Below are 11011 nucleotides of genomic sequence, written 5' to 3'. Positions count from 1 at the left end.
TTCTTAAAAACATTTTATATGATTGAGGAAAAAAAAATATTTGATTTCATTTTCTAAGTAGAAAAATATTACAAGTTTGACAAAATACTGTTTTGAATCAAAAATCTGTTTTTGAAGGAAATATTCTTACAAGTTGGAATTTTTTTTTATAAGTTTGAAATGAAAAAGAAATTAATTCGAAACTACGAATTAAAATCTAAAATTTTGTTTGGAAAACCTGGCATTAGGCTATTGACGATCTATGATTGAGATTTGAGAAACGTGAACTAATTTTAATTGGTCAGAAACAGTGACATCACTTACAAGACGTGCTTGCTAAGGGGTGAATCATACTCGCACGTGGGGTTTGTTATCTGTTATCGGTAAAGGTGTAGATAGCAATATTGATAAAGTCATTTCCTCAATTCGCATCGGTGTGTGTGGACGATCCGAAGTGCTGTAGGATGAGGGTAGCTTTTTTCAACAGCCGCGTTGATTTGCCGATATCACGGCATGCCTTCTGCAAATCGACGATGGGCAGCCAGCCGTATGCAGCGATTTCAAATAAAACATGCGTGTAGTTGTAATTTGTGAGATTGAGTTATAATTAACAATCCACTTATTACAATTTCTTTCATTGTTTTTAAATAACTTCGTGATAGCTGGTACTTGAGGGATTTCACCCCAAAAAGGTTAGTCTTTTGTACTTAATTTTACTCAGTATTTAGTTATAACTTAATTTGTCCAATTTTAGATTAAGTTTATTAATTTAACGTATAGCTGACCATTTGAATGTATCGTTCGAAAAGGATAAAGACTAAAATAAATGATATCGATTTTGTTAAAGAAATTAGTTGTTTAAGTAAAATAAAATATTATTGAGAAAATGAAATAGTCAAAGTGATTCTAATTCATGAAGGTTGAAAATTTTGTTTTATTCTAACAAGAGTGCTTGTATGAAAAAAAAAATAATAATGTAAAATACTATGCGATAAAATGACTAAGTTAAATACTAATCAAAAAATAATTATTGGAGTTGATTAAATAAAATGTGATAAATTAAATGAAGCTCTTGAAAAGCATATAAAATGATGAAATGTAACTTGAGTGCAAAATTTTCATACTGGAAAAAAATTAAATAAGTTGATTTTTTAAAATTCGTGAAAATTTGTTAATGATAAGTGTTAATTACTACTTAGAGTAAATTGATTGCAAGTTTTTAAATTAAATTAGTTGGATGAAAATTGTAGACTTGATAATGTTTCGAAAAATTTGAGGGTTCGATTCCTGTCACTAATTGTGAAAATTTTCTAAGTTTAAAAATATCGGGGGAAAAAAACGGTAAAGTAAAAACAAGCAAGAAAAATGACTAAGTTAAATACTAAGCGATAAAATGACTAAGTTAAATACTAATCAAAAAATAATTAAATAAAATGTGATAAATTCAAGAAAATTCTTGAAAAGCATATGTAGTGATAAAATGTAACTTGAGTGCGAAATTTGCTTACATGAAAAAATTATTTAAGATGATTTTTAAAATCCATGAAAATTTCTTAATGATAAGTGTTTATTAATGCTAAGAGTAAATTGATTGTAAGTTTTGAAATTAATTTCAGTAGAAGTTATTTTTCGGTGAGTCTATTTTTAAAATTTGTAGGATTGTAGACATGAAGTTTTGATACTCGACTTATAATTTTAACATTTCTTGGGTTCTTCATTGATGTTTAACATTTTTATATGTGTTTTATTTTACCGTAGGTAAAAATAATTAAATAAAACTGAAATTTATAAATTGTAATGAAAATTCTGTTAATGAAATTAGTTGGTTGTAAAGTAATATTTTGGAAAAGCTGTAATGAATGATAAATAGTAAAACGCAGTAAGTAAAATAGTAAAGTATGGTAAAGTAAAATAAAATATTATTGGAAAAATGAAATAGTCAAAGTGAATCTACTTCGTGAAAATTTTGTTTTATTCTAACAAGAGTGCTTGTATGAAAAAAAAAAATAATAAAGTAAAATACTATGCGATGAAATGACAAAGTTAAATACTAATCAAAAAATAATTATTAGAGTTGATTAAATAAAATGTGATAAATTAAATGAAACTCTTGAAAAGCATATGTAGTGATGAAATGTAACTTGAGTGCGAAATTTGCTTAGTGGAAAAAAATTAATTTGATTTTTTTAAAATCGTGAAAATTTGTTAATGATAAGTGTTAGTTACTACTAAGAGTAAATTGATTGCAAGTTTTTAAATTAAATTAGTTGGATGAAAATTGTAGACCTGATAATGTTTCGAAAAATTTGAGGGTTCGATTCCTGTCACTGATTGTGAAAAATTTCTAAGTTTAAAAATATCGGAAAAAAAAGCGATAAAGTAAAAACAAGCGAGAAAATGATCAAACTCTAAAATATAATAAAAAAATCGAAATCACGAAAAAATAATCTAAGTCTGAAATGCTTGAAATTAGTTAAAGACTTAAAAGTAAGAAAATAGTTAAAGACTAAAAATAATTGAAAAACGCCAAAATAGTAAAAAAAAAAAATAATAAAAAAAAAAATAAGTGCTAAATGACAGGAAAAAAACGTTAAAGTTCAAAATGTATGAAAGAATATTTAAGTTAATTATTTCTTCGAAAATTTAACAAGTAAGAAACAAAATTTTGTTGTATGAAAGTAAAAAAAAAATTAGTTAAGAAAATTATTTCTTCGAAATTTTTACAAGTTAGAAAAATTATTTTGTAAATTTGACAAAGAAAAAAAATAGTTAAGAAGATTTAACAAGTTAGAAAAAATATTTTGTTGTATAAAAGTAAAAAAAAAAGAAAAAAAAAACATATTTAAGACGATTTTAAAAAATTCCGTGAAAATTTGTTAATGATAAGTGTTAATTAATACTAAGAGTAAATTGATTGCAAGTTTTGAAATTCATGCAAAGAATCAATGTTGTAAAAAAATGATAAAGTTTGAAATGTATGAAAAAGAAAATCAAAGTTTAAAATATATTTCAAGTCCACAAAGCATTGAAATAAATCAAAAATCTCGAATGGGTTGTATTTAAATAAATCTTTACTTAAGTGAAAAACTTTGTTATTATGAAAAATAATAATAATAATGATGATAGTTTCAATTATGAGCTGAAATTTAGTTAATGATGTGCCGTAATTAGTACTAAAGAGTAAATTAATTGATGGTTTTAAAATTAATTTAATTGTAATATTCGTTGTCATGGTACAGATTCACATTAAGACTGAAAGAGTAATGGGAAATATAGCATAGTGGTTAGCATACGTTTTTGCTAACTCAAAGTTTGGGGTGTTCGATTCCCGACACTCTGAAAAATCAAAATAATTAAATTCAGGGAAATATTCTAAGTCCGGAAAAAAATATTCAAAGTCACAATAGATGGCGCCACGAACGTTCTTAAAAGTAAAAACATTGGTTGCCATAGCAACAAGTGTTGCCATCCAAAAAGTAAAAACTTCCTAATCTTCTACAAAGTGTTGCCATTCCCTAAAAAGGAAAAAACGACAAAGTACAAAAACGCGGGAAAATATCTGAAAAGCGCGCGAAAACTATCCGTAACCTTTCATGACGAAGCGCGAAAACGTATGGTCATGCGAAAACCTTCGTATAAGGTTAGAAGAAAAAACGACAAAGTCCAAAAAGGCGCGAAAGTATTCAAAAACGCGGGAAAAAACCTCGTAACCTTCTAGGAGTCCTCGCGGCGGCCCTGGGAGGCGGCTCAACCCAAGGTCACAGGCGAGGTCACAGGCGCAATGCATTGCGCATTGCGCCTGCTGTCGCGAAACTCTCCTTTTTCCCCTACTCACAATAATATTGACAATTTCATTTTATCACGAATATTTCTCCAAACAATATGTCACATTTAAATTCAAAATATTTTTTAAGAAATCCCTTTACGTTATTATTTTTTCAGACATTTACTAGAAACTAATCTTTACTAATAATAAAGCTGAAAGTCTCCCTGTCCGGAGGATGTCTGTAGAATGTCTGGATCTCTGTGACCCGCACAGCGCCTAGACCGTTCGGCCGATTTTCATGAAATTTGGCACTAAGTTAGTTTGTAGCATGGGGGTGCGCACCTCGAAGCGATTTTTCGAAAATTCCATGTGGTTCTTTTTCTATTCCAATTTTAAGAACAAAAATATCATAAATGGACGAGTAAATTACGTAATTGCCATAACATGGAACCGTAACATGGGTACAAGCCAATTGGCGAGATACGAAATTATCATAACGTGTACCTTCACCATACATTATTTGTAAATATACAGGCGAACCAAAAGACCTTTTAATTTTTCTATTACAAGGGGGGTGCTGTGCGGGTACCACTAGTAATGAATAAAATAAATCGGAAGATTCTAGAAGACCATGTAAGTTGTTCACGAAATATATCACATTAATATTGGCAATTTCATTAAATCACGAATATTTCTCCACACAAAATGTCACATTTAAATTCAAAATATTGTTAATAAATCCCTTTACATACTTTTTTCAGACATTTACAAGAAACTAATAATGAATAAAATAAATCGGAAGATTCTAGAAGACCATGTAAGTTGTTCACGAAATATATCACATTAATATTGGCAATTTCATTAAATCACGAATATTTCTCCACACAAAATGTCACATCTCTACATACTAGTATAAAATGAAGTCTCCAAAAAGCGTCTGTTTGTGTAAACGCACAAAACTCGAGAACTTCCCGGCCGATTTCGCTGAAATGTCCACAGTATTTTTCTTTCAGCACCGGAAAGGTTTGCAGACCGGTTCGAAAAACATTCGGTGTGTAGTTTTTTTTAAATTCCAATTTAGGCCCAATTTTCACATAAATTCCCAAATATGGGGCTGAGAAATTATTTGCGCATATTAATATTACATATTGTTGGAAAGGGTAGAATTTTCCACGTTCTAAGCAATTTGATTCAATGCTCTAACTTAATTTAGGCGGGATTTTTTTGCGCTTTCAACTCGAATTGTTTTAGACTTAGCTGAAATTTAGTTACTACTTTCTTCATTAAATCTATCAATAAAAAGTGAAGGAATAGTTCCAGTTTTCTTTTTGACACCATTGGAAAAAGCGATATTTTTTACTCCAGATCCATCTCGACCTATGGTCAAAAAGCTGAGATTCTATCTCGGAAGGAAAAAAAGTTACAAGCCTTTTTGAGTCAAGTTCAAAAAATCTCATTTCCATTCCAAATTGTTAGCCATTTTCTAATTCCTTAAACCTATTTTATTTTGTGTTTCCATAGTTACGCTTTTTAAATCCATCTTTCTCGATTTAATTTCTTAAAAGTATTTTAATATCTGTCGTCATTGTTTGGGAGAGAAATATTGCATTATGTTTTTTTTTTATTTATTTATTTAATTAAGCCTGATTGTTGAATTGTACGTCACTTGACACAATTTGTATTTTCAAGGTGGACCGGGCAAAGTCGAGCAACGCAGCTAGTTTAAAGTCAAAATATTGTTAAGAAATCCTTTTATATTTTTACTTTTTCCAGACATTTACAACAAATTGATAATGAATAAAATAAATCGGAAGATTCAAGAAGATCATGTAAGTTGTTCCCGTGATTTCAAATCTTGATATTTTCAAATGATAAAGTACATGTGAAAGCCTTTCAAATTTCATATCTAATACTACTTCAAAAGTTTCTGTTTATGGGGTCTTTTCAAGAGATCAGCATCTTCAGTCCTCTCTCTCTCTCAAAAAAAAAATTATTTACTTCCAATATTTTTGAACTTACCTTCCTTAGCAGATTGATTTCGAAATTCAAGAAAAGCAAATATTTGAAGACAAGATACAAAAAATCAATCCGAAAGCTATTACGCTCTTTAGGCACTCCCTTGTAGTATGATTTTATGTGGACTCCTTTAAGAAAAAACATGAAAGTAGGGAAGGAAATGTGCTGGCTTTATTTCCAGGAATACTTTTCCAAAGCAATATTTCTATACATGAACTATTTTATCAAAGATTCATCTCGAAGTTACTTTCAGAAACAGAAAAAAAAATTGGACATTTTAGGGCTAAAAAAGTTTTATGCTACAGAAATTCATGATTTTATTATTCCGTATTTGAAAAGCGACTTTTTTAGTCGAAATAAGTATAAGTAACCTTCGACTTGGTTATTCAAAGTCATTAAGAAAATCATCCAAAATTTATCAAAAAGAATTTCAAATTTGCAGTAATTTAAAGAATTTTGTGTTGCATTACACAATTTTTAAAATAAGACAGTACAAATATAATTTTAACTTCAATGCATCGAAAATATTTTCTAGACCCTTCAGTCAACTCTTCTATACATCCTTGGAACAACGCATTTGGCTTTCAGCACATTTAATCATCAGGATCTATTTATTTATTTTTTCTTAAACTGCTCAAAATGTATGAAATACGCCATCTGACAGTTGTAATATTCGACAAAAAGTACTCATTTCAAACTTGTTCTTTTTTTTTTTCTTTTCTTTTTTTTTTTTTGTAAGTCAATGTTTCGAAAGTTCACTTTTGTTGAAATTCAACCACACATATTTAATTAAAATTCAGAAAATTCGGTACAAAAGTTAACACCTGGCTCGAACCTACAATTTTGGAATACTGTGAGGTAGTATAGAATTAGTTTCTTATTTATCTTAAAATTCGGCGCCCGCAATTTTTTGATTTCTCTCTTTTTCCACTTTTAGATCTTAAACCCTTTGAGGCACATTAAAACCTCTTTTTTTTTTTAATTTTGTTTTTTAAAGCCATCGTGTTTCAAAGGATTAATGAGATGTTTTTCTTTTATTTGCGCATAGTGGTTTTTTTTTTTTTTTTTTTTTTTTTTTTTTGAGCAATCACGATTGCTTATTGTTCTCATATGACTGTTTTTGGCGTTACGCTGTATTTCCCCGCCAGCACCACCGTCGCGTCGACCGACCTCACGATGCTGCTCCTCTTGAGAAAACCGTCTCCAGGTTGCGTCCATATCTTACACATACACACGCCTACACGCACATACGCACACTCATGCCTGCGCGCAGACACACACACACACTATCATGCCTGCACACAGATACAAACACATACGCCTACATACACACACACACATACGCAAACTCATGCCTGCGCGCAGACTCAAACGCACACTCCTACACACACACACACTATCATGCCTGCAACAGATACAAACACATATGCATACATACACACATACGCACCCACACACCTGCGCCTACACAAACACACACGCGCATTCATACACACACACGCTCGTGATTGCGAAAAACGTAATTTGAATTCAAGATGTTAAAAATTCAAATTAATATATATTTTTTTCTTTTTTAAATTTTATGTTTAACAGTTTTTATAATCATCGTCGAGTGCAAAAAGGGTAGCTTTTAACGCTCATGAAATTTATAGGGATTTTTTCTTCGTAATGTTTATTGTTTTAATTCGTTTTTTTTTTTTTTTTTTTTTTTTTAAATTCAATTCCCCCTTTCGTAGAAAATAGAATTTAAGTGAAGGCTCATTACAATTGAAACGATATTAAAATCCCACTCCCGCATGAAGACATAAAGATCTTGATGGAAATGAACATAACCTAGTTTTTTAAAGAAAAAAAAAACTTTTAAGTTTTTTTTTTTTTTTTTTTTTTTTTTTTTTTGAGCCCCTTCCCCGGGCTCAAATTTTTAACCAACTTGCACAGCTATAGTTAAAAAGGGGACCCTGAACATTGCAAAACGGTCATTTTATACGTTTGAAAAGTTAGTTTTCTAATTACTTACGATCTCTATAGTAACATTTTGCACTTTAGTTCCATGTTTGAATTGAACTTAGCCTAGGGCTTTCGCTAAAATAGAAACCCTTACACCTACTGTTCTAATTAATTGAGAAAGTTGGAACAAGTTTGAACTGATGCAGAAGAAAAAGCTCTTTTGAGTGACATGAAATGTTAAAGAATGTGGGAAATCTTTCATCCCTTTAACAGGCTATTTATGTGAAATTTTAGCTTAGAAAATTAACTGCAAAAAAACTAATTCAAAATTGAAAAAACGCTTCAAGGTGTTAATCCCCCGTGTTTGAAGTCGTTTTGTACCAAATTTCAGTTTTATTGCATTGGAAGGTAACGGGTAGAACTTGCAAGTTTTTTATTTTTGTCTACTTTGGTTTCCGTTGAAAATAAAGCAGGGAAAAAAAAGTCAAATACCAACATTTCACAACAATGGAATCCAAAATGCGTTTCTTCAAATATCTCAAAAACTCATTTCTGCAGATACTGCTGTTTACCTTCCCATTGTAGGTGTTATGAATTTCCTAGACGCAGCACGAGAGACATCTGTTCATGATTTCTTTGACATTTTTTTTCATTTAATATATAGAATTTAATATATCATGAATATTTACCTTGCCCTTAAGTTGGATTTTAAACAACTTTTAATAAAATTAGCAAGATGCGTTCCATCGAAACCATATTTCATTGAAGTTAAGAATGTTACCTCAGCATCAATAAGAGAAACAGCCATAATTGAGCTTGAGCTACAGGCACGTGCCTCCAGTTTGGTTATGGCTGTTCCAGACTAATAAGCTTAATACAAAAGGGCGGAACAGCAGTCCTTGGATGGCGTAACGAAGCAGTCAATATAACATATCAATGAATGATCATTCAGAATTATTATCCTTATTAAATTGCTACTGTGGCTAGCTTTTTTGAGCACGTTAGAGAAGTGGTCATCTTCCGATAAGATCATCACATTTTCCCCTATAAAATGTATGTGCTAAATTCGTACCTTCAGCAGGTTGATCTAATACTGCACTGCTTCCCAAAAAATTTGCTAATTATTTTCAATCCTAATTTCGCCACTTTCCTTAAACTATGAGAAAGTTTTAAATAGCAACGACAACCAATCAACTGATTTCACCGTTTTTTCTTCTCACCCCACCAATCACTTATCAATGCATAAAGATAAACAGAAATTGTTGCCTTTGAGCACATTGTATATTATGTATACATCCAAAAGCTCAATCTTTGCTGGGTTCAATTTTTAATAAAAGATGTTAACATATGCTCAGGGTTTTGCAGTTATTAGGAACAGCCCCTTGTTTTTTGTAGCATCATCACCTTGTACACTGCATTACTTTCATCCTTACAATTTCGAAACACCCCCGTGAGATTTGGGTAAAAATTTAGCCTCATTGGAAACTTGGGTTAAACAATATCATGTGGTAGTTTCAAATTTTTATACACAAAATTAATTTTGTCGTTCTAGTTCAATGTTTTTCAACTCACAACTGTTGAAATACTTTATTCGCTTGATTGACTTTTGAGGACTTTGAAAATACTGATAAATCCTTAAATTCATTGAATTTTAATATATGACATTACTTGAGCTTTGTTTTGTTAACTGTTTGCCCATTCATTCATTGATGTGTGAGACTAGTGCTAATACTTACATCACACATGTTGCTTTGGAGGTGCTAAACTAGTAACAGTTATAGGTTATGGCACAGATGCTTAACTTGGAAACCTGAATCGAACATAGTACAATTATCTAAAAAGGTTGTACAATTCATTAAAAATTAACATAATGTATTCTACAGGGAATTAAAACATACTAAAGCACTTTTATTTAGTTACTGAATACATCAGAGCAAAAACTAATTCACGTTCCCTTTATTCTCAGAAAGTGAAAAATTACACCATTATTTATAGGCACTAGATCCTCTAAATGGCTAAAACACTGCACAGGTTATTCTTCTATGCGCGATACTTATTACACAGAACAGGATGCAAAAGTATGTCCCTTTCTGGATTCAACCAAGAACTGATACTCCTACGAAAACATCCAAATAAAACAAACAAATCCTGTTTTGACTTCAACACAGTATCATTACAGAAAAATAAGTTACTGTGAAAAATCGAAACACAATTGGCGTGTGTTCTAAACCTTGTACTTTTTGATACGTGTTGCACGAGGTTTCTCTCAAGCTGTTAATACAGTCAAAAATAGTAAAAATGGCAGGCAAAAATTATAGTTCTTTCACTCTTCACACTTATCTTACAGGGTTGAAAAAATTCCCAATACAGAAATTTTCTAAGTAACAAAGGGAGCGTCTCTCAAATTGAATTTTCAAGTAAATAAAAGAATCAAATAAAGCTACATACTTAAAAATTAAACCCTAATTTTCTGCAAAAAGTGTTCGCAAATAAAAAATATAAACACACACGCATAAGAAATATAATTGATCGTATTACAGTACAACCACAATTTAACGGTTGTCAAAGGACTGGAAAAAGTTATTGTTAAATCAGGGATATCGTTAAATCGAGGAGCATATATATTCAAACAGTTAAATTCAGACCAGTGAAGTGTATCATTAAATTAAGGAAATTGTTAAATCGAAGTTATACTGTACTTTCAAGAAATATTTACAACTTATAATTAGGTCATGAATAGTGGTTCTTCATCATTATCATACAAATCAACAAGAAAAATCATTTGACTGAATTTTCTCATTTTAACTCATTTGGATTACTCATTACTTTTTAACTTGTCTTGTTCCGTCTCTTACTCGGTTTCATACTTTTTCAAAACGACGCAAATCTGTCAAAGGATTGAAAACTTTCACCCCTTATCATAAAATGTATGAAACAACCAAAATACAAATAAAATCAACTATCTTTGTTTCAATTGTATTATCTATTCTAAATTTGTATATTGTAAGTAAAGATTCTACAAGTTTGGAGGTCTGACCTATGACCACTCACCTGAAAATGAAATAAGAAAAACATAACAAAATCCCTCACTGATCAATTCTAAGATTTTCAAAATGTTATTTGCGTTTTTATTGCATTTTTTTTTTTTTTTTTTTGTACTTAGTGTCTAGTTTGATTTGTAAGAATTAATTACCGTACAAAATGCTTAATTCGTGAAAAAACTTCCACAGTTGGTGCAAACATCTCAAAAACCTTATCAACTATCATCAAAATACAGGTCAATATACAGCACGGGTGCAAAAT

This window comes from Uloborus diversus, chromosome 2 (assembly GCF_026930045.1).
Source record: "Uloborus diversus isolate 005 chromosome 2, Udiv.v.3.1, whole genome shotgun sequence".
NCBI classification, from domain to species: domain Eukaryota; kingdom Metazoa; phylum Arthropoda; class Arachnida; order Araneae; family Uloboridae; genus Uloborus; species Uloborus diversus.
The sequence above is the reverse complement of the archived record's forward strand: the minus strand, read 5'-3'. Positions refer to the sequence as shown.